This window comes from Triturus cristatus, chromosome 8 (assembly GCF_964204655.1).
Source record: "Triturus cristatus chromosome 8, aTriCri1.1, whole genome shotgun sequence".
In the NCBI taxonomy this organism is placed as follows: domain Eukaryota; kingdom Metazoa; phylum Chordata; class Amphibia; order Caudata; family Salamandridae; genus Triturus; species Triturus cristatus.
In genome coordinates, this window is record NC_140591.1 from 578,981,419 (window position 1) to 578,985,972 (window position 4,554).

At 36.4% G+C, this 4,554-nt stretch overlaps 1 long non-coding RNA gene across 1 annotated transcript; it reads left to right on the forward strand.

Moving 5' to 3' along the window:
* Positions 1-1,123: 1,123 nt before the first annotated feature.
* Positions 1,124-3,130, forward strand: LOC146802436 (uncharacterized). Its single transcript, XR_014967390.1, has 4 exons — positions 1,124-1,995; positions 2,085-2,448; positions 2,574-2,686; positions 3,010-3,130. It is a non-coding gene; the product is annotated as an uncharacterized LOC146802436 (long non-coding RNA).
* Positions 3,131-4,554: the final 1,424 nt, after the last annotated feature.

A 4,554-nucleotide genomic window follows, 5' to 3' on the forward strand; every position in this document is an offset into this window, starting at 1 on the left:
AATAGTCTAAACTGACTGAAACTACAGAATGTTGTCAAAATATGTCCAAACATGTAAACTGTGAAATGTATATGGCTATTATCTCCTCCATGTCTGTGCTAACGTGAAAATTAACTATATCTAGTTAATACTCTGTGTCTCATAATGCTTTGATCAGCTCAATGAACTGTGTCACTGATATTAATGTTCTTCAAAGAATACGTTTATGTAACAGTATGCCCATGCATGGGCCCTAGTGGAACTGGACATGTAGTATTATCTTTTCCTGTGTTTCACTTTTTACTTAACTTGCAATTTCTTCTCTCCGATATTTTCATTTTTATCACAATTTGGCCTCACTACATATACTATACACCTTAATGTGGTAATAATGATTAAGGGTATGTATTCCACCTTTTCTCTTCGAAATTCCGATTTCTATCACTATTTGTTCTCACTATATATGCAGAATATCTTACTCGGTAAAGATGAAAAAGAGTTTACACTCGTGTTCGCCGCAAATACAGTTTATTACATTCCGCATTAGATATACACGAAATATCTTTCAAAATACACATTGAATCACAACATGAAGTACGATGCGGAAATTCGTTCTATGTGAATTTCAGGTATTAGAATTTCCAAAATATATGTGCCACTGTCCTAAACCACGTACCCATACTTGAAACACGTAGGAACATGTACTGTTCCAAGATGGCTACCTTCTTCTCTCCCTCCAATCATAAGGGATGTAACCAATCCAGAACCACGTATGTTACGAAGGCCAATCATGGATTGTTTCAGTACTACAAACCTCTTTTTTCTATAAACAACTTGGACTGCTCCAAGATGGCCGCTTCCATTTTGACATCTTAACTTTAGATGGCCAATCATGGACCGTCTCTTTCCTTCCCTTACGTGGTTTGAAGTATACAATTTTCGCGCCAAATTCGGTTTCCATAATATAAGAGGCTGCTACTTGTTTGACCTTACGTCCATTGCCGATACGAAGGGACGGGGGTCAATTTCCGGATAACTACTACTACACTAGTAGGTAAGCACATCTTGGATACTACCTCAAGGAACATTATTCTTTTAGGCAGATGGCCATGAGCTATATCTCTCATTTCGGGTGTACTTCGATAATCATTGTCTCTTACTAGTTATATTGTTGATATAAGAACCATTATTCTTCTTGACTATATATTATAATACTAATACAGACGAGCAGCAACAATTATGTTTCAGTATCCCAGTTACCAATTTTTGTAATGGGAAACGCATCGTTTTATGACTGAATTACGTGTTGTTCGTAATGCAATGGTTACTTGCTGTTGATTTAGCAACTATTCCCAATTTTACGGTCTAATAATTTACCGTTTTGCATTTCTCTCGTTTTTCTTGCATACAATGATTTTTGCAATTGGGCGAACATGAGAAGGTTATGAGCTAGCAAGCTTATTGTTTTTAAACCAACTTATAGACTTAGCTTATTTTATGGCTGTGCCACCTTTATGAACAGAATTTCATAATTAATGTCAAATAATTGGGCGACCATGAGAAGGTTACGAGCTAGCAAGTTTATTGTTTTTAAACCAACTTATATACTTAGCTTATTTTATGGCTGTGCCACCTTTATGAACAGATTTTCATAATTAATGTCAGCATCAGATATTTTTTTAAATACTATCAAGTGGGGTTTGCTGTATCTTTTAATGATTTATCTTCAAAATTTCAAACAATGCATTTCGTTTTGCACTGCTTTCTATAGGGCTTACCAGAGCCGGTTTGTGCACTTCACTTAATACGTTGAAGCCAACAAACAACTTACGAAGTAAGGAGACCTCTTATATTAGGTCCTTTTAACATATAATTTATCCTCAGAGGAACTTATTTCTTCAATCTTTATCTTCTTTATTTAGAAATCACCATATAGACGACTACTTGAAGACTGTCCCACCAACTTTGTCTCAAAAATCAATTTTATATCACGGTGCAGCATCCCTGAAATTTTGGGTATTGTATATAAGATCCCTTATTTCTAGAGTAAAAAGTGTCCCTTCTTTCGTATACACCTACTTACTGTTGTTCTATATCATCTCCAGAAACCTTGGTGGAGACTCGTTCTTTTCCAAACAAGCTGTAACCCGTCAATAACTCTCATTGAGTGTCGAACAACTTTCGTCCAAGGTCACATGAATCAGAAGTGTGAAAAAGTTTTTACTTGTGGTATACTTTCTCTGTAATAATAGGTATAGTATTTGAGACCTTTTCGAACCTGACATTGCCCTAACTTTATAGTTTTTCTGATAAAATTGAACCAATATCACCTTTTTCTGTTTGTTACTATTAGTAGAAATCACTGGGGAAGATCTGTTACTGCCTACAGACAACTATACAATTTTCAGAAGAATTTTCCTTGACAAGAATTGTCCCTTCGAAACCTAATCCAGGTTCTAAAATCCCTGGGTATTTATAATCTCTTTCCTTTCAAATGGCTTAATTTATAATTTGTCTTTGAGCACATCTATTAGTATGTTGCTGTTTATTGTCTATTTCCTAAACCTCTGCTCTCCATTATATATTCTTAACAGAACCATATTGTACGTCAGAATCCTTGCTTGAAATTATCTACACTGATTATAACACGTCAACAGAAGTTCAATTTATGTTTGTCTTATAAAGCGTCCAAAGACTCTGTCTATAGGTTAGTACTCACATTCCTGTTTGGGAATCAATGTCCTATTTTCTTCACACTGGATGTGGTGATGGGGACAATCCATCCTTTAATCTAATCATCTTACTGGTCACTTCACTTTCTGGTTTCATTTCCATATTAGCACTATCCAAAACCAACCCACGTTTTTCTTTCTTTCTCTTCTCCCATTCTTCTTATCTTATAAACTCCCATATTTTGTGTATTTTTCACAATGGAACTGATAATAACAGATTGAACCAAATCACCAAATGTATAAATTGACACACTGACGGTGTCTGGTTTAAACTAAGATCTTGACATTTTCTTCACAGCCCTGAGGAAGTCACTATACGTGACGAAACACGTGTCGGCTGTCATCCATCTGTATCAAGACTCAGAAAACTGAACTCTCCCTCTCATGAAATAATAACTAGAACTAAATACACTAGGGAGTTCAGATGATTTTTTGTTCATGAATGTATTTTTCCTTTCTGTAAAAATTGTGTATTAAATCACTTTCTGACATATACTCTCGTGAGGACCTAATATGTTCCGCAGCCAGTTTTCCATTATTGTCATTGTGTCCTTCTCTTTCTTGGCCAATAACCATCAAGAGTATTAGATGACTTCAGAGTGCCGGGATTAATTTATGTATAAAATCTGTTAATTACGGGGATTGCATTGCATGACACGTATAATTCAGCACTCAGGTAGTAGGGTGCTTTCTAATCCCGAGCGGCACCACTTATCCAATTTGTTACCGATCTCACTGTCTTTCCAGCAAGTATCACTACACACCCAATTTGATGTCAATAATTGCTATGATGTGCATCCTCTGATACATTACTACCCCATTTTCTTGTTGAGTTGTAATAGGTACCGAAATGAGAGACCTAACAAAGATATTATCACAAATTGCTAATTTATTAAGGGTAGTGTAGCCCCAGATCTCTGCTCTGTGCAGGGCTCCACTTAGAGCTTTTGCACAGTAGATTTCTAGTGCTGGGGATAGGGACTGGGTGTATGATTGTTTGTGAAATCTTAATATAAATTTAGATCTTTGACATAGGACTAGGTAGCTCTTACTTAACTGATGTTCCTAACTGAGTGACTCATTCAATCCTATGCCAAGATAATACAAATGTTTTACCCATTCAAGGGGACGTTATAATTAGAAATTAGCATATAAAAAACCTTAGAAATTCACTGAAAAAAACACAGGTTTCAGGGATGTTATAGTTTGTTGGACATTTCACTCGTACAAAACCAGAGAACTTTGGTTTTATAGTTAGTTGAGCTAACTATAACTCGTGCCCCTGCAATGTACTGCTGATGATGTCACATATTACATCATTCATGACATGGTCAGTGACATCACTGATGACATCATCCAGTGACTGTGTTTTTGTTTAAAGTTTAAATGTTTTATATATATGCCAAGGTGTATTGAAGAATGAGTGGGTGTATAAGTGTCTGGATGTAGGATTTAGTTGATGCGTGACTGACTGTATAAGTGAGTGATTACATGTGTCTTACTGAATGCATGGGTTAGTGACTAAACTGTGTGAATGTCTGTATCAGTCTGTCTGTTGTTGTGTAAGCTGCTGCATGGGTTGGTCAGAAGCTACATGAGTGTCTATATAGGTTATTACTTGGTTGCCTGAGAATTTGTATGGGAGACTGAGTGTGTGTGTGGGTGGGTGGAAGGTGTGTGACTCTGTGCATAGATGTGTGAGTGGTTGATTTACTGGGTTTATGGGTTCAAGAGTGCATGTGGAAACAGCTGTATGGGTGGATGAGTGAGTGAATAGCTGTCTCAGTGGTACATTTCCAAGTAACTACATATGTAAAAGGCAGTGTGTGTGATTTGGAGTATA